The sequence below is a fragment of the Pinus tabuliformis genome, chromosome 3_1 (genome assembly GCF_031772625.1).
Source record: "Pinus tabuliformis cultivar Carrire ecotype Pingquan chromosome 3_1, CPIR1, whole genome shotgun sequence".
In the NCBI taxonomy this organism is placed as follows: Eukaryota; Viridiplantae; Streptophyta; class Pinopsida; order Pinales; family Pinaceae; genus Pinus; species Pinus tabuliformis.
Window position 1 is genome coordinate 911393759 of NC_142301.1, and position 23592 is coordinate 911417350.

The following is a 23592-nucleotide window of genomic DNA, read 5'->3' on the forward strand; positions in this document are numbered from 1 at the left end:
TAAACACAAATCTTTCTCAATTAAACAAATTAAAAGAAGAGCTTTTCCTTTCCAAAGCACTCAAAATGAGACAACTAGCTGTTTCACAAAAATTTCCCTTTTCTTTTCAAACCACTCAATCACTACAAAAACAAACTTTTTCCAAAAGATATTTTTTTTTATATTTTGTAAATAAAACACTCAACACTAATGAAAATGACTAACTTTGAGAGCTACAAACTATAAAAAGCTACTTGAAGTCAAAGCCTACTAAAAGTCTTTTTGAGGATGTTTTACTTAGCTAAATGTGAGCTAAGGACTAATTTATGTAGAATCACAATTAGTCAAAAAACAACCAATCTCTCGTTTTCTTTTTTTTTAAATGAAAATTCCAACTTTCAAATACAAGATTTTCGAAATTTTGAAATGAGAAAACACAAAGTGGATTCCTCAACAAGGGGAGATTTCATAAATGGTCAGACTCATAAGAAGACTGGTAGACACCAAGGTAATCTAAGGTCCCTACGGCTTCTAAGCTCAGAGCCACTACACAACCAAAAACGAAAAACAAACCCAAAACGCAAAATTCCTAGGAATTCCACCTAAAACCCTAACACTAATGAAATTAAACCAAGGAAAGTTTTTGATAGGGAACAAGTAGGTCTGGGCAATGGCTAAAACCTATAAACAAATTCTAAACTTATAAAAAAGAGAAAAATTTAAAATTTTTCAAATTTTTGACAGGGTACGCAGGCAACCTGTTTACACAGGTGCGTTCACGCTCTGTGTACAAAGGAAAAATGCATACAGGTACGCACTGTGCCTAACTCAGAGGGTGCATACCTCTCCCAAAACTATGAAAAATAAAAACTGACTCAAAATTAACTAAATTCACCCAATCCCACAATCATCAAGTCAAAAACAGAAACAGAAAATATAGTTTCTCAGGTCAAAGTATAAACAAGGAAAACAATCAATTCCCCAGCGGAGTCGCCATTTTGTCACACGAAATGAGTCGATCTTGCGGACAAGATAGACCTTCCTAGAATCTAAAGAAGACCTAATGACAAGCAAACCAACCAAACACTATCTTTCTCTAAATATGCTTTGATAAACAATAGCAAACAAGTGTTTTTAGGACCTACCTTTGGTCCAACGCAAGCTTGTGGATGCCCTCGCTCCTTTGATCTAAATGAGCTCCTTTTCGCGAATCTGCAAACACAAACAAGGCACACAAATTAAATAGCACCTGAAAAGTCAATTGCATAAAACATATTTAACATGAAAGTCAAGGAGTCCATGAAACAAATAACATAAGATACTTGTTGAGAAAAATGAGTTTGATTGTATTAATTCAAAAGAAGAAGAACCTTACAACCTTTGCCTTGACGCTGTACAAACTCCTCCCAGGGTCGAACAAGATGTCTCCTCTACTTTGACAAGTTTCAGTCACTCTCCAATGGAACCAAGAGGTATGTGATCTCTCCTCTCAAGCTCAACCAAAGAGTCTTAATTTCACCAGCATTTACCCTCAAAATGTTCAGCTTCTAACCTCTCTAGTCCTCACCCCAATGCTTGTATTTATAGTGCAATGGAGCGAAGTTACTAGGTCCTCCTTCAAAGGGATAAAGCCCTCCTTCAAAGGGATAGCTCCTTTAGTCAAGGGATTAGCTCCTTCTCTTTTGGGATGCATGAACCACCTCAGAGCGAAGAATCCACGTCAAAATTCCTTCTATAAAACTCTAGAATTGACCCAAAGTGAGTTTTTTAAGATAAAACTTGCGCCTTTTGACTTTCACAGGGGTCCGCACCTACACCGTTAGGGACAGAGCGGGTAGGTACGCAGCTTTTGTACACAGAAGGTGCGGGACCGAAGGTGACCATGAGAGAAAGTGCGGAACCAGAGTTACATTGATTTTTAATGTCTTTCTCCCATTTCCAAAGCTTGATTTGAAGAGCTGAGGTCTTAGACTTGCTTAGGAGGACAGTATAAGTGATGATGGACCCATACTGACTGTAAATAATCATAGTGACGATATTTTTGTAAACTTACGGACCCCCGTGCGCAGGTTTTGTGCCTAAAAACCCTCCCAAAAAATGAAATGAAGGACTAAATCAAAAAACTAAACGGTTGAAAATGAAGAGTAGGATGATGTGGATTACCTGGAGAAGATGACGCTCGATTCCGATGGTTGGATTTTCCACAATCTTCACAGGAAGTTTTCTAAGCAAAAGCACTATTTTCTCACCCAAACTCAAACGGTAAAAATGAATTGACAAAGGCCCTTTTTATAAGTTTTTTGAGTAAATGAATTGCAAATTTGTTTATGTTTCACTTTGAAAAGGTATTTTGCGACATTTTTATCCATTTCAAATAGGTATGAGTAATGTTTGTGTTTTTGTACAGAATAAAGGATTATTCAGGCGAAATCTATCATTTTCAACGGAAAAACAAGTAGAGTCATCTTTAAGCCCTTTTCTGACTCCTAAAATATGAAAAGATGGCTGAGCGTTTCTTTTACACTCGTTAAAACGGAATTAAAAGACGGTCCACTTACAGCTCTTTTTCGACCGTAAAAATACGAAAAGATTGCCGGATTTTTGTCGTTTCAAATTCGATATTGGTTATAAAACGACGTGTCGTTGATCACTTTTTTACTTTTTCGGATCAGTGACACTAGTAACAAAAAGTACTCCTTGGTCGTAAAAGATCAAGCGGTTCTCTCAAGTATTATTTTATACTTTTTCGGGCTTGGGAGACACAAATTTACGAAAAAGGTCAACCCTGGAGTCTTCTTAAGTTTTTTTCAGACTCTCTAAAATTGAAAAACGCCGAGTTTCTCCTATACTGGACTCGTTAAAATTTCACAGTAAAGGACCTGTTCAATTACAAACAGGAACGAACCACTCCTTCTTAGGGTTCAAATCTAAACTAAGTTGGACTCATCCAAAGGATGAGCTTATAATCAAGCAAATGTTATCCTCCTCAAGCTTGTAAAAAATAAAGAGGTACTTGCCAGAAATGGTAGGGGAAAAGGGAGGAAAATGAGTCTGTTTGTCATACTTTGTAACCACTCTTGAACACGACACTTTCATTCACCTGGGTTGGGAAATCCTTCGCCTAATAGTTGGTCAAACCACATTGAAAGTCTTCAGCCAGTTTCTGGGTATTAACTTTGGGTCAATTGTTACCAAGCCATCTGTCGTGTCATTATGTGTTCAAGAGGTCACTGCCAATAAGCCATTCATCTGCAAAATATATGTCATCCATCTTGACCATCCCTGAGTCAGTCCTTGCAACTAAATTTCTTCAACTTGATCTATGATTTCGTGTTGTGGGCTTGCCTGTAACGGATCGCTTTCTATCGACATCAGCACATTATCTAGAAAGATGATCTAGGAATCATCAGTACCTTGAGATCTGCATGCCTCAATGGCAGGTTTCTCGCCTTTGACGACAGTTTACATCATTGACTTCCGATCAAAGGATTCCGTGACATGTTCGACATCAACACATTTATTCACATCTCATGGATTGTACTGGGTACTTTGAGAGCCATTGACATCACTGGTGGTTTCTCTCACACTTGTTAACAGTTTACATCATTGACTGGTAATCAAGTGGTTTCTACCATGTTCGACATCAACATATTTATTCGCATGGATAGAATCGTACTATTTCGGGAAGTAGAAATGAAGACCCTGGATCTAGTTTCCACTATCCAGGCTGCATCCATACTGTGTTCACACGAGTCTATACTTGTGATGTCTTACAAGATCATTCCTATATCAGAGCAGTAGATAGTTTTCTAGTTAGTTTTGATATGAGTATGGGAATGCCTACCTCAGCGATGATATGATCTCATATATATATCTTGCATTGAATGTTTTTACAGGTTCCGACCAGGCTCTCCACAAGATGATCCTCGAAATGATAAAGTGCTTCACTCTTCCTATATGATAAATGAAATCCTCATCTACTACAGACTTCGCACTTTAGGGGGCAATCTGTTACACAAAAATATCGTCACTATGATTATTTACAGTCAGTATGGGTCTATCATCACTTGTACTGTCCTCCTAAGCAAGTATAAGACCTCAGCTCTTCAAATCAAGCTTTGGAAATGGGAGAAAGACATTAAAAATCAATGTAACTCTGGTTCCGCACTTTCTCTCATGGTCACCTGCGGTCCCACACCTTCTATGTACAAAAGCTGCGTACCTATCCGCTCTGTCCCTAACGGTGTAGGTGCGGACCCCTGTGAAAGTCAAAAGGCGCAAGTTTTATCTTAAAAAACTCACTTTGGGTTAATTCTAGAGTTTTCATGAAGGAATTTCGACGTGGATTGTTCGCTCTGAGGTGGTTCATGCATCCCAAAAGAGAAGTAGCTAATCCCTTGACTAAAGGAGCTATCCCTTTGAAGGAGGGCTTTATCCCTTTGAAGGAGGACGTAGTAACTTCCCTCCATTGCACTATAAATACAGGCATTGGGGTGAGGACTAGGGAGGTTAGAAGCTGAACATTTTTGAGGGTAAATGCTGGTGAAATCAAGACTTCCTAGTTGAGCTTAAGAGGAGAGATCACACATCTTTTTGGCTTCATTGGGGAGTGAGTGAAACTTGTCAAAGTAGAGGAGACTTCTTGCTAGACCCTGGTAGGAGCTTGTACAACGTCAAGGCAAAGGTTTTAAAGTTCTTCTTCTTTTGAATTAATACAATCAAACTCATTTTTCTCAACAAGTGTCTTATGTTATTTGTTTCATGGACTCCTTGACTTTCATGTTAAATATGTTTTATGCAATTGGCTTTTTAGGTGCTATTTAATTTGTTTGCCTTGTTTGTGTTTGCAGATTCGCGAAAAGGAGCTCATTTGGATCGAAGAAGCGAGGGAATCCAGAAGCTTGCGTTGGACCTAAGGTAGGCCCTAAAACACTTGTTTGCTATTGTTTATCAAAGCATATTTAGAGAAAGATAGTGTCTGGTTGGTTTGCTTGTCATTAGGTCTTCTTTAGATTCTAGGAAGGTCTATCTTGTCCGCAAGATCGACTTATTCCGTGTGACAAAATGTTTTGTCACACGGAATGAGTTGATCTTGCGGACAAGATAGACCTTCCTAGAATCTAAAGAAGGCCTAATGACAAGCAAACCAACCAGACACTATCTTTCTCTAAATATGCTTTGATAAACAATAGTAAACAAGTGTTTTTAGGGCCTACCTTTGGTCCAACGCATGCTTTTGGATGCCCTCGCTCCTTTGATCCAAATGAGCTCCTTTTCGCGAATTTGCAAACACAAACAAGGCAAACAAATTAAATATCACCTGAAAAGCCAATTGCATAAAACATATTTAACATGAAAGTCAAGGAGTCCATGAAACAAATAACATAAGATACTTGTTGAGAAAAATGATTTTGATTGTATTAATTCAAAAGAAGAATAACTTTACAACCTTTGCCTTGACACTGTACAAGCTCCTCCCAGGGTCCAACAAGATGTCTCCTCTACTTTGACAAGTTTCACTCACTCTCCAATGGAACCAAGAGGTATGTAATCTCTCCTCTCAAGCTCAACCAAAGAGTCTTAATTTCACCAGCATTTACCCTCAAAATGTTTAGCTTCTAACCTCCCTAGTCCTCACCCAAATGCCTGTATTTATAGTGCAATGGAGGGAAGTTACTAGGTCCTCCTTCAAAGGGATAAAGCCCTCCTTCAAAGGGATAGCTCCTTTAGTCAAGGGATTAGCTCCTTCTCTTTTGGGATGCATGAACCACCTCAGAGCGAACAATCCACGTCAAAATTCCTTCTAAAAAACTCTAGAATTAACCCAAAGTGAGTTTTTTTTAAGATAAAGCTTGCGCCTTTTGACTTTAACAGGGGTCCGCACCTACACCGTTAGGGACAGAGCGGGTAGGTATGCAGCTTTTGTACACAGAAGGTGTGGGACCGCAGGTGACCATGAGAGAAAGTGCGGAACCGGAGTTACATTGATTTTTAATGTCTTTCTCCCATTTCCAAAGCTTGATTTGAAGAGCTGAGGTCTTAGACTTGCTTAGGAGGACAGTACAAGTGATGATAGACCCATACTGACTGTAAATAATCATAGTGACGATATTTTTGTGTAACAGATTGCCCCCTAAAGTGCGAAGTCTGTAGTAGATGAGGATTTCATTTATCATATAGGAAGAGTGAAGCACTTTATCATTTCGAGGATCATCTTGTGGAGAGCCCGGTTGAAACCTGTAAAAACATTCAATGCAAGATATATATATGAGATCATATCATCGTTGAGGTAGACATTCCCATACCTAGATCAAAACTAACTAGAAAACTATCTACTGCTCTGATATAGGAATGATCTTGTGAGACATCACAAGTATAGACTCGTGTGAACACAGTAGGGATGCAACCATCTATTTATAAATAGTCCACAACAAAATGAATTAAAAATTCCTCGCAGCCTAGATGGTGGAAACTAGATCCAGGGTCTTCATTTCTACTTCCCGAAATAGTATGATTCTATCCGTGCGAATGAATGTGTTGATGTCGAACATGGTAGAAACCACTTGATTACCAGTCAATGATGTAAACTGTTAACAAGTGTGAGAGAAACCACCAGTGATGTCAATGGCTCTCAAAGTACCCAGTACAATCCATGAGATGTGAATAAATGTGTTGATGTCGAACATGTCACGGAATCCTCTAATCGGAAGTCAATGATGTAAACTATCGTCAAAGGCGAGAAACCTGCAATTGAGGCATGCAGATCTCAAGGTACTGACGATTCCTAGATCATCTTTCTAGATAATGTGCTAATGTCGATAGAAAGCGATCCGTTGTAGGCAAGCCCACAACACGAAATCATAGATCAGGTTGAAGAAATTTAGTTGCAAGGACTGACTCAGGGATGGTCAAGATGGATGACAGATATTTTGCAGATGAATGGATTATTGGCAGTGACCTCTTGAACACATAACGACACAATAGATGGCTTGGTAACAATTGACCCAAAGTTAATACCCAGAAACCGGCTGAAGACTTTCAATGTGGTTTGACCAACTGTTAGGCAAAGGATTTCCCAACCCAGGTGAATGAAAGTGTCGTGTTCGAGAGTGGTTACAAAGTATGACAAACAGACTCATTTTTCTCCCTTTTCCCCCACCATTTCTGGCAAGTACCTCTTTATTTTTGACAAGCTTGAGGATGATAACATTTGCTTGATTATAAGCTCATCCTTCGAATGAGTCCAACTTAGTTTAGATACGAACCCTAAGAAGGAGTGGTTCGTTCCTGTTTGTAATTGAACAGGTCCTTTACTGTGAAATTTTAACGAGTCCAGTATAGGAGAAACTCGGTGTTTTTCAATTTTAGAGAGTCTAAAAAAAGTTAAGAAGACTCCAGGGTTGACCTTTTTCGTAAATTTGTGTCTCCCAAGCCCGAAAAAGTATAAAATAATACTTGAGAGAACCGCTTGATCTTTTATGACCAAGGAGTAATTTTCGTTATTAGTGTCACTGATCCGAAAAAGTAAAAAAGCGATCAACGACACGTCGTTTTATAACCAATATCGAATTTGAAACGACAAAAATCCAGCAATCTTTTCTTATTTTTACGGTCGGAAAAGAGCTATAAGTGGACCGTCTTTTAATTCTGTTTTAACGAGTGTAATCCACATCATCTTACTCTTCATTTTCAACCGTTTAGTTTTTTGATTTAGTCCTTCATTTCATTTTTTGGGAGGGTTTTTAGGCGCAAAAACCCGCGCGAGGGGGTCCGCAAGTTTACCACTTCGGACCCGCGGACCTCGACTTTTTCTCCATTGGGAAAAAGCTCGGGTCCGCACCTTCCGTGTAGACAAAGTGCGGACCCCCGCACTGTGTCTAACTCGGAGGGTGCGTACCCCGCCACAAGGGTTTTGAACCCAAAGATTCTCAAAAATGGACCAATCAAAATATTTTCTAGCAATTTAATTAATCTTTATACTTGATGCAGAGAGTACATCATGCTAGATTGGTGCGAACGAGAGCATGAGGACGTGGATGCTGCCGCATGGAATCATCAGCCTACACTTGATGCTTTGAGGGTGTGCGGACTGTACAAATTCTGGACCATTCCTGGCATGAAGGCTCAGGTGGATTTCTTACAGTGGCTAGTTGACAGATGGAGCATACAGGACCAGTGCTTTTTCATTGGCGGCCACCGGCTCGAAATCGAGCCGGCGGACATTTATTTCTTGACTGGTTTGCCTAAGAGAGGCGAAGACTTGACTCTGCACGGGACTAGGCGAGGTGGCCAGTCTGTCGATAGCATTCGGCTAGAGTACTGCAACAGCCAGGCTAGAGACAAAGGGATAGACATAAAGACTATATCCCGTCCTGAGCTCATGGTGATTGCGTTTACTGTCACCAGACTTTGCGGAGCTGCCGCATTACATATTGCCACCGGATCCCAGATGCGTATGGCAGTTGATTGCTTTCGAGGCACCATCTTCAACTAGTGCAATGCTGTGCTGGCCAATGTGAAAGGCCAACTGACCAGGGCCAAGAGCGGACGACTAAAGACCTTTGGTTATGGGGCTTTGGTCGTGAGTTTTTGCCTAGAGAGGGTTCCCATACTGATCCCACAGCACCTTACTGTTGGAGATGTGCTTCCTCGAGAGCCCAAACTGATGCGATGGGTCGTAGTCATGGCCTGTCACCCGGACGAGAGGACAGAAGTTGCTCGGTTGAAACCTGAGTATTTCCAATGGTTGGAAAACCAAGTCTTTTCCATTCAGGACTTCCCTTACGCTGGGATAGATTTTCGTGGTGGCCCAGACATGGCTCTTCCACCAGGAGAGCAGTGGGACGAGTCAGGTAAAATCCTTTTCAACTTTTCCTATTTTAATTTTTTTTATTTTTCCATCATCTCAAAACTGATAGTAAAAATTTCAAATGCAGATGTGGGTCCACAGCAACCAGCCGCTCTCTGGCCTTTCGAGAGGAGGCAACCAGTTGCACCCGCGCCAGCCCCACAGGACGAATCGGCAGAGGTTTTGGCCGAGTTGGAGGGTCATCTCGAGCGCTTGACAGGAGATATTCCTGAGACCACTATAGACAACATTCCTCGTCGACTTCAGCGCTATGTGATTGGAGTCCCGGGACCTTCTAGGAGGTTCCTTTGCAAGGTGGCCCGTGCAGTGGTTTCTTATAGAGATCATCACTAGTGATAGGATGATCTCCTATTGTGGGAACATGTGACATTTTGCTTTTTGTACTTATCATTTTTGCCGATAATAAGGTGTTTTTCAACCTATGATCGAAGACGATGTATTTTTTGACACACTCCTATATATATATCACTATTACTGGCTTATCTTGTAAATCATGTTATGGAATGGTTTTAAATTTACATGTATGATTATTGCAAATGTCTATTTAACATTCGAGAAGCAATTTCATCTGCTAATGTATTTAAAGACCTTGGAATATGTTGATATTCAATGTAATCAAACTCACGTTCCAAGAGACGCACTCTCAAAAATAATCTTAATAACACTGGATTTCTAATGGCATACACTCTATTAAGCTGTAATACAACGAGTTTAGAATCTAACCTCACTATCAAACTCCAAATCCCAAATGAAATAGATTCAGATAATAACTCAATCACTACACTATACTCTGCAATGTTGTTTGTTGTTTGACCGAGGCTTACCCCATGCATAGATACTAACTCGTCAGAGGGTGAATATATAACCCAAGCTGCGGAAGATGTTATGTGTATTACGACAAGCACCATCAGCAAATCCAATGTATGTTTGGAGAGGCATCGACATCTGCAATATCAAGAGTAAAACCAAGATAAGCAGGAATAATGACGAAAAAACACTCTCTAAGCTAAGCACACTTTTTTAAACTAAAACATACTAGCTAGAAAGAAAAAACTATCCTAACTAAAAATCTCCATACCCATTCTTTTAAGCATAGTACCTCTTCAAGTAAAGGCCATTTCTGGGTTTACCCAAAGAGTCCCCATCAAAGTCTACCAATTCATAGGCCCCTTTTGCTAGCTTTCGCTTAACAATATAGGGACCATGCCACATAGGAACGAATTTCCCAGCGCCTAATTTATCATTAGCTTGATCATACAATAACACTAGGTCTCTTTCCGAAAAATTTCGAGGGGTCACATTCCGATCATACTGAGCTTTCATACGTTTTGCATGAGTCTCGATCGCCAATGTAGCATCATGTCGATTCTCATCTAATTGAGCTAAGTATAACAAACGCTTTTCCTCTTCGGAAGTACCTGGAAGTAACTCGATGGCCATTTGCAGTGACGGGATTTCGCACTCAATGGGTAACACAACTTCTAAACCATAGACTAGTTGGAAAGGAGTGAACCCTGTTGATGTTTTTACTGAAGTTCAGTACGCCCAAAGCGCTGAAAATAGCATGTTGTTCCAATTCGACCGGTGAATCCCAATGATTCATCGGATCATGATAACTAAAAATTTGTTGATGGATTCAACCAGACCATTCGCTTGTGGATAATAAGTAGTTGAACTATCGTGATGTAAACCAAGCTGGCCTGTAAGTTCGGTCATCATAACGTTTCGAAAATGACGCCCATGATCAGTGATTATCGCTTGTGGGACACCAAACCTAGCAATTATATGATTGAACACGAAAATTGCAGCTATCTTGCCATCTGCCTCGAATGTAGGCATCACCTCGGCCCACTTAATAAAATAATCTACCGCAAGGATGATATATGCATGCCCCCCGGCCGAGTGAGGGTTACATGTAATAAAATCGATGCCGCATTTGGCAAAAGGACCAATGGCAATTATAGGGTGGAGAGGAGCAGGTGGATTGCGCATCTTACGATCAAAAATCTGGCAGTTGTGGCATTTTCGAACCGTGGTAATACAATCTTTAAACAAGGACGGCCAGAAATAGCCAGCGCGCAATATCTTTTGGGCTGTGGCATACCCAGACATATGACCGCTACATGCTCCAGAGTGACAATCATTTAGAACCCTTTCAGCCTCTTCGTGAGTTAAGCAACGTCGGAAAATAGAGTCCGCCCCACGACGATAAAGAGTATCTCCAATAATTTTGAATTGTTGGGAGTGGAACCGAATTTTCCGACGTTCTGACCTTGAAATTTCTGGCCGAAAGGATTGGGTCTAGAGATAGACGATGATATCCCCATACCACGGATCTAAAGTGCTGATTAGAAACAAAGATTTGTCCGTAATGGGCTCCTCTTCCACAATTTCCGTGTCAGCACGCGGGAAGTCACACATTAACTCTACAAAAACTAAAGATTTCTTAGACTTAGATTTTTCAAATTCCAAGTCGAACTCCTGCAAGATAATGATCCATTTAGAGTAATTGCCCCCTAGCAATTGTTTGGTCAAAATCTAGATCATATGGTTGCAATCCGAAATTACCGTAGTTTTACGTAGTAAAATGTAGTGACGAAAATGTTGGACAGCTTGAACGGCTGCCAATGCCAATTTCTCCACATGTGAGTATTTTAGCTCACTTCGATTTAACGTTCGACTAAGGTAATATATCACATGTTCCATTCCAAATTCATCTTCCTGAACTAAGACCATTCCAATGGTGGAATGGGAGGCAGCGAGATACAAAAAGTAATCCTGGTTGTAGTTGGGAGGATGCAACAACGGTGCATGGGTCAACGCGTGTTTGAGTGCATCAAAAGATTTCTGAGCTATCTCATCCCAAGAGAATTGAGTGTTCTGTTTCAACAACTGTGTAAAACCCTTTGTAACCTCGGCATAGTTAGGAATGAATCGTCCTAAAAAGTTTGCTTTCCCCTGCAAACTTTGGAGTTGGTGAAGACTTGAAGGAGGAGGCAAATTGATGATAGCTTCGACCTTCGAGGGATCAACGCGAATGCCAGCTTTCGAAACTACAAATCCCAGCAATCAACCCGTTTCTATACAGAAGACACATTTGTGTGGGTTCAACCGAATACGATAATGCCTACACCTCATAAAGATTGCTCGTAAATGGACGAGGTGATCAGCTCGATGTAATGAATGAGCAGGCAAGTCATCAAGATAGGGTTGCACAATGTGCTTGATGTCATGAAACGCATAAGACATCGCCCTCTGAAAAGTTGCTCCGGAATTCTTAAGCCCAAAAGGTAATTTGCAATAAGCAAATGTCCCCCACGGACAAATGAAAGCCATTTTTGGTTGATCGGCAGGTAGAATGTTGATTTGATTGTATCCGGAAAAACTGTCCATAAAGGAAAATATTTCGCTGCAGGCACAATCATCAATGATTTGATCGATATAGGGAGTTGGGTAGTTGTCCTTTGGACAGGCTCAATTAATGTCCCTATATTCGATGCATATTCTTATTGTCCCCTTTTTTTGGTTAACCGGAACAATATTCGATACCCAATCCGTTAGCAAGATCGGATAAATGAAACCTGCTTTCAACAGTTTTTCAACTTCTGCTTTAATTGCAGCAGCTTTTCGTGGGTGAATCTGATGCAAATGTTGCCGGACGGGTTTAGCGTCTGGGTAAGTCTTGATCTCATGAAAAATAATCGCGGGATCAATTGCTGGCATTTTCTCATAGGACCAGGCAAACACGTCGCGGAATTCTTGAGATAGGGCCTTATATAATTGAATTTCGTCATCTGTACACGAGGCACCTATAAGAATGTTCTCAAAAATTCCGAGCTTAACCAAAATGTCAATGGGAATAGTTTGAGAGATGTTTCCCAAATTTAACTCTGAATCGAGATGTTTCATTGGATTCTGAGGTTCCTTGAAATATTCAGTCGTAAAGATTGATGAGAAATCATTTTCAAAACGATCATCCTGAGGTAAAAACGAAGATCTATGATGGAGATCTTCCCATGGTAAATCATCTACACATAGGATTTCACGAATTTTCTCATCAGAGTGAACACGTTCAGAAAACGTAGTTAAATCCGAGGTTGATGTGAAAAGTGATTCCTCACGGACCACATTCATTAAGTCATTTTCGGTTGAACACGGGTCGGCAAAAGACTGCACGGCTTCATAGCCAATTTCATATGGACTCAAAGGCATGGAATTACCAAATGAGTCTATTTCAGATTCAGAAGGAACGATCCAAGGATCGTCATAAAAAATGGTGTCTGATGTAATCATATGAATGGTTGCAAATGAAGATGATGCGTTGATTGGAGGAAAAGGAAAAGTTCCCAGTAAACTGGCATCTTTAACTAATCCTACTCCAACATCCTTATATGGGATAGTCGATTTACCGACATGCTGAATACTCTCCGAAGAGGCTGGGTCGGATGAAAAGTAAGCCAGCTGGTCTATTGTTACGATCTTTCCATTATGTGGAAACTTTATTACTCGAAAGACCGATGAAACGACCGCTGTCATAGCGTAAGACCAACTTCAACCCAATAGAAGGTTGTAATCTAGAGGGGCATCAACCACCTCCACATCTAGATTAACGATTTTTCCTTCAACCCCTATAGGCAAATCCTGTAGAATGCCAAAAGGATGAAACCCACGGCCATCAAAGGCCTTAAGAATTGTCCGGGATTGATTTAGTGAAGGAGAACCAAGTGATCTCCAACACTGTATCATTATAATACACGTTGAGGCTCCCTCATCAATTACAGTCTGATGAATAGGCATGTTTTTTACTATCGTTGGGATCTGGAAAGCCATTTGATGAGGCAAACGCGGTGTACTATTTTCTAGATCAATGATTATTAGGTTCGGGTCCTGAATTTCAACAGCTCCTATAGCCGACAAAAGTAATTTACACTGTGCTGGGCATGATTGCACCACTTCCAAAGCTGACATTGTTGAGGGTGAAACGGCTAAATCCTCAACAATGTTATAATTCTGAGCCGCTCTTGCATGTGGATTGAAAGCTGACTTTCAAAGTATACCCTTGGCGGGCAATTTGATTACTAAGTCTGGATTAGGTTTCTCGATCTGTAATGGACCGAAACCGGGAGCTGAGGTTGATGGATTAGAATGAGAAGATTCTGCTTCTTTGCCATCAACAAGACTTTTACTACCATAATCTTGCGATCGAGTCGCAATCCTAACATGGGACATCATCAATATGGGTTCTTCATTGGCACTCGAGGAAGAACCTATCATCTTACTGTCTTGACTTGGAAATGGATCCTTCAAGACTGTTATATACCTAGGGAGGATAATATGGGGTACCTCCCTAGGTATATAACAACCGTACTTAAACCAGGTTGTCCTACAGGCATCTGAACCGTAGTTTGAATCGTGGATCCAGACGGTGGTCAAGATGTCTGAGGAGTAGATACAGGAACAGTAGAAACCGGAGCTGTCGATACTCCAGAAGTAGGTGGGGTAGATTGAACAGATGTTACGACAGTTGAAGCAGTCATTTGAGATGGAGTACGAGGTGCAGTAGGCCCAAACTGAGAAACTACTGAAGGTACAAAAGTTTGAATGTTAGACTGGACTGGTTGCTGGGGTGAACCAAAAACTAAGGGTTGTCCAGCTTGAGATGACAACTGTACACTTGGCTGCAACACCTGTTGAGTTTGCGATGGATCCCACACTATGTTCATTCCGGGGTACTGACCCATAACAGGTTGAGAATATTGAGGACCATAACCGGGTTGAGGGTAGGATTGATAATTGAAAGGTACATTTCCTGTTCCTTGAACATAATATTGACCTTGGGGTGGTTGGAAACATTGGTTCGAGTACTGACCTTGGGGTAGATACCTCTGAGGCACGTACTGATACTGGGGTTGACCTTGAGGTATAAATTGATATTGGGGTTGACCTTGGGGTACATATTGAGTCTGGGGTTGACCATGAGGAACGTATTGTACCGTAGGTACGTACTGTCCTTGAGGTTGCCCCCCAGATGCAAATTGTGTAACTTGAGGTTGCCCCCCAGATGCAAATTGTGTACCTTGAGGTTGCCCCCCAGGCATTAATTGAGGCTGCCCCCCAGGCGGTAACTGGCCACCTTGAGGTTGAGAATTGGGAATAGAACCTGACATCATAAGAATGTCTTCTACGCTCAATGGCTTTGCACCATTGTTTCCAATGAATAATTCTTGTTCAATGGGTTGAGGAGATGCTCCCAAAAAAGTACCAGAAAGTGACTGATACCCAGAGGGAACAGAAGGACCGCCGTACAAAAAAGATTCAGGCGATTGAGTAAACATGGACGACTAACCTGACATATTTATGAGAGTATAAAAACCTCTAGGATGATAAGGAGCACGAGGTGGTGAAAAACTTAACGTTGGGTTTTCCAAATAATTAGTCAAAGAAAGATACCAAGTAGTACTTCTAGGTGGACTGTAAAAAATTGATTCACGCTCCCTTAGATCAATAATAGGTTGATTTTCAGGGATAGGGATGCCTACTTCTTCTTCCGGGGCAAGTTCTTCAATAGCTATCAAACCAGAAGGAAGATTTTCGGTGATTACTCTTTCTACCCTAGGTGAATTAGGACCACTAGAAGTTGGAGAGACAAACCCCGATGTTGGAGTAACAGGTTCAGATATCTCAGGTTCTTCACCTATATCACTAGTAGATGAAAAGCTACCAGCAAGTTTGGAAACCGAAATATATTCAGGATGATAACCTGTTACTAGAGTTTGGTAATCAGGATGTAAAACCAATGAAGACTCTCCTTCTTCAGGTGACCCAACTTTACTACCATTAGGAGTTACGAGGAATTTCAAGCCTTCAAGCTGGCTCGGGACTTCTTCAGGAGGTTGGCCCTGAAGTCTACGGGACTTCCTCAGTAAATTAGCCACGGTTACAAACTCAGGAGACTGGCCCCGAAGTCTACGGGACTGTCTTGGTAATTCAGCCACAGTTAAAAACTTTGAACTACTTCACATGCAAACAAAATAAAATCTTAATGAAAACCACCTAAAGCCTCTAAAGAACCAAACAAATTTGAATCACACGCCTAAAGAATCTAGAGATCAAACACACACAAACAGTAACTTTCCGGACCGAAAACACTAGTTGGTGATGAAATCCAACGTTGCAGAATTCAGTACAGAAATGGCGGTTGGAACAGTTACCCCAGCAACCTGCTTAATGAATAGACTGGACCAAGTTCCTCCACTTAACCGTCTCGAGTGAAGTGAACCCCCCAGAAAATCCAAGTGAGTCTAACCGACGTGTGCTCCAGGTACAGTGGGATCTTCCCACCACTGTCCCCTTAGGAAGAATCCTAAAGAATATGGTCACTAAGGCTACCAATTGAGACAAATACACCTTGGGGAACAGTCTATGATCTGATACGCACGCAAGGGCAGAGTAGCAAACTCAATCCCCTTGAAGGCTCCTTGACATAATCCAAGGTTTACCAACAAGTGACCCCAGGCTCCTCGACAATGGTTAATCTGAGGTTTACCGTTTTTAATACGTGAATATCTGGCGTTGTTCCCAATGAGGAAGGATTGATTCCCACACTGGTTCGGACACGATCTCGTGCTTCTCCTTTAAGAGGAGCTTTCCCAGAGCATAAATGCAACAATTGGATTTCTTCCTACCACAAGATACAGCTATTTGTTTGTTTTTACTCTCTTGGAGTGTTAATTACTCTCCTACTCCAAGACACTAGCCTAAGCTAAGTTGGTGTATCAGAGCCCTAGAAATAAAATGTTACTAGATGAATTTTACTTTAAGCGTTAATTTTAGTGGTTTTTGCTTAAGTCAAGAGGTGGCGGAGATGAAACTCGTGGTGTAAAAGACTCGACTCGAAATCACTAAAAAGATGCACCTAAGATGATTTAAACAATCTTTTCTCTTCGATGAACTTCTAAACTAAGAAAGAGTTTGAGAATGCAAATACTTTGTAAACACAAATCTTCCTCAATCAAACAAATTAAAAGAAGAGCTTTTCCTTTCCAAAGCACTCAAAACGAGACAACTAGCTATTTCACAAAAATTTCCCTTTTCTTTTCAAAGCACTCAACTACTAGAAAAACAAACTTTTTCCAAAAGAGATTTTTTTATATTTTGTAAATAAAACACTCAAAACTAATGAAAATGACTAACTTTGAGAGCTACAAACTATAAAAAGCTACTTGAAGTCAAAGCCTACTAAAAGTCTTTTTGAGGATGTTTTACTTAGCTAAATGTGAGCTAAGGACTAATTTATGCAGAATCACAATTAGTCAAAAAACAACCAATCTCTCGTTTTCTTTTTTTTTTAAATGAAAATTCCAACTTTCAAATACAAGTTTTTCGAAATTTTGAAATGAGAAAACACAAAGCGGATTCCTCAACAAGGGGAGATTTCATAAATGGTCAGATTCATAAGAAGACTGGTAGACACCAAGGTAATCTGAGGTCCCTACGGCTTCTAAGCTCAAAGCCACTACACAACCAAAAATGAAAAGCAAACCCAACAAGCAAAATTCCTAGGAATTCCACCTAAAACCCTAACACTAATGAAATTAAACCAAGGAAAGTTTTTGACAGGGAACAAGCAAATTCTAAACTGATAAAAAAGAGAAAAATTTAAAATTTTTCAAATTTTTGACAGGGTATGCAGGCAACCTGTTTACACAGGTGCGTTCACGCTCTGTGTACAAAGGAAAAGTGCGTACAGGTACACACTTTGCATAACTCAGAGGGTGCGTACCTCTCCCAAAACTATGAAAAATAAAAACTGACTCAAAATTAACTAAATTCACCCAATCCCACAATCATCAAGTCAAAAACAGAAACAGAAAATACAGTTTCTCAGGTCAAAGTATAAACAAGGAAAACAATCAAGTCCCCAGCGGAGTCGCCATTTTGTCGCACTGAATGAGTCGATCTTGTGGACAAGATAGACCTTCCTAGAATCTAAAGAAGACCTAATGACAAGCAAACCAACCAGACACTATCTTTCTCTAAATATGCTTTGATAAACAATAGCAAACAAGTGTTTTTAGGGCCTACCTTTGGTCCAACGCAAGCTTGTGGATGCCCTCGCTCCTTTGATCCAAATGAGCTCCTTTTCACGAATCTGCAAACACAAACAAAGCAAACAAATTAAATAGCACCTGAAAAGCCAATTGCATAAAACATATTTAACATGAAAGTCAAGGAGTCCATGAAGCAAATAACATAAGATACTTGTTGAGAAAAATGAGTTTGATTGTATTAATTCAAAAGAAGAAGAACTTTACAACCTTTGCCTTGACGCTGTACAAGCTCCTCCCAGGGTCCAACAAGATGTCTCCTCTACTTTGACAAGTTTCACTCACTCTCCAATGGAACCAAGAGGTATGTGATCTCTCCTCTCAAGCTCAACTAAAGAGTCTTAATTTCACCAGCATTTACCCTCAAAATGTTCAGCTTCTAACCTCCCTAGTCCGCACCCCAATGCCTGTATTTATAGTGCAATGGAGGGAAGTTACTAGGTCCTCCTTCAAAGGGATAAAGCCCTCCTTCAAAGGGATAGCTCCTTTAGTCAAGGGATTAGCTCCTTCTCTTTTGGGATGCATGAACCACCTCAGAGCGAACAATCCACGTCAAAATTCCTTCTAGAAAACTCTAGAATTAACCCAAAGTGAGTTTTTTTTAAGATAAAACTTGCACCTTTTGACTTTCACAGGGGTCCGCACCTACACCGTTAGGGACAGAGCGGGTAGGTACGTAGCTTTTGTACACAGAAGGTGCGGGACTGCAGGTGACCATGAGAGAAAGTGCGGAACCAGAGTTACATTGATTTTCAATGTCTTTCTCCCATTTCCAAAGCTTTATTTGAAGAGCTGAGGTCTTAGACTTGCTTAGGAGGACAGTACAAGTGATGATAGACCCATACTGACTGTAAATAATCATAGGTGACGATATTTTTGAAGCAGTAGGACACAAGGGATAGTAAATTGAAGAAGAAGTTCCTATAAGTTCCAAGGATTATCTTGGTAAGAGCCTTAATTTAATTTGACTGATTACCGAGATCAAAAGAATCTAGATCAACCAAGAATGAAGGAACAACATCTTGACATAGAGGACTATGGAATAGGGAAGAGAGATCAAAAGTATATTCACCCTTCTACTCTCTTCTTGTGGAATGTGACCACCTTATACCTTATCAAAAATTGGACCAACAAATTGAGAATTCAGAGTATCTAAAGGACTTGTTGGTGGATCAGATTGATACATTGAATCAAGGTACAAAGGGCTATGAGATGAAGATAATAGAGGATAATGGGTATCCCTTAAAGAAATAACACTTTTAATGGTATCAGGTTCAAGATTTCGGTGATATTTAGGAATCAAGGGATCAATATTCACCTTAGGCTACATGAATTTATTATAACATTGAATGTTTTCTCAGATAAGATCTTGACCATGGGAAGCAAAAGTAGGTGGAAGAGGAGGATCAACACTTTGATTCTTATATTTCGAAACTTCAACAATAGCACCAGAGACTACCTTGTTAGGCAATGAAAAGGGAGAAGGAAAAGGGACAAAAAAAACAATAGATTCCTCCTCTGAGATTAAAGGTGTCTCATGATTAATAAATGTTGGAAGAGCACAAAAAACCAAGGATTCAGATACACAATGTTTCAAAGAGATTTGAACTAAACACTAAAACTTTTCCTTGAAAAAATACCAATCCACATCTTCTTCGGGTAACTCATAGCATAGGTGAAGAGATGTATTAGAAAAACCTTGTATTGATTCATCATGCTTCATTCTAAGTTGATTAATTCTTTTATAAACATCTTTGTAATCATACCTATAAAAGTCTTGATGAAGCTCCATGAAAATTTGTTCAAATGAATGAATGGAATGTGTTGGTAAGGTGTGACACCACAACTTAACTCGACCTTCAAGTGTGAGTGTGAATAATTTACAAGCAACACTTCACAATTCACTTCATGGAAATCACAAAACTTAAGAAAATGAGATGTATACTCAGCTAGGGATGTTCCACCCTTGCCATCAAACTTTAAGTGAGACAAGTTGTAAATAAGTTTTGTGGGGAGTGAAAGATTTTATTTGTTAAAATAGAAGAGGCTTGTCATCTGCCCCCATTTCTAGTTCCACTTGTTGACGGTGATGGAAATCTTCCAAAAAAGGGGATCTTCCCGATATGAATTCCCAATTAGACCTCACACCGTTTGGAGTAGGAACCCCATCTAGATAATAGGCTCATACACCATTATTCTAAGGGATTTTCCTTGGATGTAATTATCAACATAAGAGATTATGCAAACAATATTTGAAACAAGCAAGTAAGTTTACATTGTGAGGCATACAATTTCAGGGTATATAAGGTACTTACATGGAAGGGGAAAGAAAGCGGGTCTCCAAAAGAAAAGTAATAATACTATCCTAAAATAGACACACAAGAGCATCAAAAAAATTGTTGATTAACCTATAAAGTAGTTCATGAGATAGCAATGATCATAAAAGCAAGTAATAATACACATTCAACAAGATGTATACCAAATCCAATGGAATATGTCATTTTCATTAGTGCATGTAAACATAAACTTATGCCACAAATAATGAAAGAATAGTCTTACACTCATTCACAACATATGCATGAAATTGAGTTGGCTCAAAGAGATTCATAAATTAAGTGAAAGTTCCAACATACACGATTAAAATGATGCAACACTATCCCAAATATGTTGGCATTTTGGCACAGGTGTGGCGCTACGGTACAGGTGTTGTCCTGATGGCAACTCTCTTTGATGACAGATCTCAGTCCAGACTACAAGAATGAAGAGAAATTTCATATACGCAAGTTCATTAAGCTCAAGTTGCGTATACACGCAGGTATGCTACATACTAAGTCGCGGATACGCAGGCTCGCTATATACGAAGTCGTGTATACACGTAGTTTCATGAACAGAAAAGGGCGTACATGTCGAGAAGCTTCCCTTTGGTCCGTGGTAGTTAGTCCTCGGTACTTGAGCCTATGTTTTTGACCAAGGTATCTCGACAGACGTGTTGATCCCTAGTTTTGAAGTTGATGGTATTGTGTTACTATGGTTTTGGACCGTGGTATTGTGAAGGGCCTAAGGCTATATAAGGAGAAGAAGATCATTAGGAAATTGCACTGAAAAAGTCTTGAATATCTGATAAAGAAATAGATCTAGTATGCAGGTTCTGGGTTGCTTGATCTAAGCTAAGGAGAGATCACACCGGTTGATGGAAGACTAGATCTAAGGATAGATCGGGATCAAATGGTTTGAAATGAACTATCGTTATATGGTTGATTATGCATATTTTTAGATTTGCATAGTGACGCAATGTTATGTTCTGAGTATGACTGATGTCTGGTACAGCTGCAAGTTATGAGAAATTATTTTTAGATCTGTACGCAGGTTGTCTTTGGTAAAAGCGCGTGTATACGCGGGTTGGTTTCATTGAAGTAGCGTATATATTTTGAAGCTTAATTTTTGGGGTTGCAGTTGGGTCTGACTGTTATTGCAGAAGTTCTGTAGTCTGCTCTGTGTTCTGGTGACTGGGTGTTGACAGGGTTTCAGTGGTTCAGTGATTCAAAGATTGATGATGCTAGTATGATCTGTTATGAAAATTGATGAATTGTGGTCTTCAGATTGTAATGTTGTGCTTCAGGAATATCCAGTCTGAAAATGTATGAAAAGTGGTTCCTGAAGGAAATAAGATTGTGGGCCAGCACCTATGTACTAGTATCTTAGCTAGTACAAGAGCAAAGGGGGTTGGAGCTCCCTTCCAGGAGAGTCTGGAAAACGAGAGAAGGTTGTAGCCTTCTACAGGTTGTAGCCTGCGTACTGGTATAAGGCTGCACCAGTACAAAAGATTGTAAACTGAAGTTTCTTATTAAAGAAAGATAGAGACGACTTGCAGCAGGTGGTTTTCACCCACATTGGGTTTCCACCCACATTGGGTTTCCACCTTATATCATGGTGTTCATGTGTGTGGATTTTGTGTGATGATCTGTTCTGTTATACTGCACCTGTTTACTTTTAATGTCCTAATGCATTTACTGAAGATAAACTAACTGAATCATAAGATTTCTGGTTATACGCTGGTTTCTTTAGACACAGTAGCGTGTACACGCTGGTTCACTTGACTGAAGTAGCATATATGTTTTGGAGTATGAAACTGAAAAGGTTTTATTGATCTGATAATACTGATTCACCCCCCTCCCCCTCAGTATTATTTCCAACAATTGGTATCAGAGCAGGTCCTTCAGAGAAGCTTGATCGCTTGAAGGTAGATCGTTCATCATGAGCAACTACGAGAGAGAAGCATCAATCAGGCCACCGGTTTTTGATGGAACAAACTTCAATTATTGGAAGGTAAGAGTTATTGCCTATCTTCAATCTCTTGGTACAGAAGTTTGGGACATCGTAGAGACAGGCTACACTTTTCCTTCAGCTACTCCTACAGATTTAGCCGAGAAAAAGAAATATGAAACAAATGCGAAAGCAGTCAGTACTCTATTAGGATGTATATCCCAATCGGAATTCATGAAGGTAATGCACTATAAATCCGCAAAAGAAATATGGGACAAAATTGTCATGAGCTATGAAGGAGACGAACAGGTAAAGCGTGCTAAACTTCAAACTCTCAAGATTAAGTATGAGACTCTCAGAATGTATAATGATGAAAGTGTGGCTAACTATTTCCTTAGGGTAGATGAGATTGTTAATTGCATGAAAAACTTGGGTGAAGAAATAAAAGAGGCTATTGTGGTTGAAAAGGTTCTAAGATCATTGTCCCCCAAATTTGAATCTAAAGTGTCTGCAATAGAAGAAAAGGAAAATCTATGAATTCTTACTATGTCTCAGCTTCACGGAATTCTAACTGCTTATGAAATGAGAAAAGGAGGTCCATCAGACAGAAGAGAAGCTGCTTTCAAGGCTTCAGGCAAAGAAGATTATTATGAAGCAAGTCACGTGCCAGAAGATGAAGAAGAAGAATCAAATTTTGTCAGAAATCTTCAAAGGGGTTCTGGAAGGTTCAGAGGTAAGTTACCTTTTAAATGCTTTGCTTGTGGAAGAGTAGGTCATTATGCTGCCAAATTTCCTCACAAAGATAAGAATGACAAGGGAAAGGAACCTGTTAAATGGAACAAGAAACAGAATGAAAAGAAGAAAAGCTATTACACTCATGAAGATAGTGATGGTCTTTCAAATAGTGACGAAGATGAACAGTGTAATAGATATAAACTTTTAATGGCTTTTGAAGATGATGACTACATGGATGCTATAGATGTAGAAGGCTTTTGTGAAGAAATGAATAATCTCAAAGTTTTCTTAGAAGAGAAAAGTGCTATTATTGATTCTCTACAATGTCAATTGGCAGAAAAGGAAAAACATCTTGAAAAAATGGAATGTGAGATTGTTTGTCTTAGAAAGGAGATTGAGAAAACAAAAGCGATTAATCATAAATTTGTTAAAGGGTCTGAAACCTTGGATGAGATTATCAATGTGCAGCGTTCTCCTCTGATCAAGACAGGTCTGGGATATAATGGAGAAACATCTCAAGCTTCTACCTCTAAAAGTTATCTTGATGCAGCAAGGAGGAGCGAGAAAAGACCAAATAAAAGTCATCAGGTGAATCAGGGACAGTTTACCTCAAGAACAAATAAAGACTATCAAGAAATT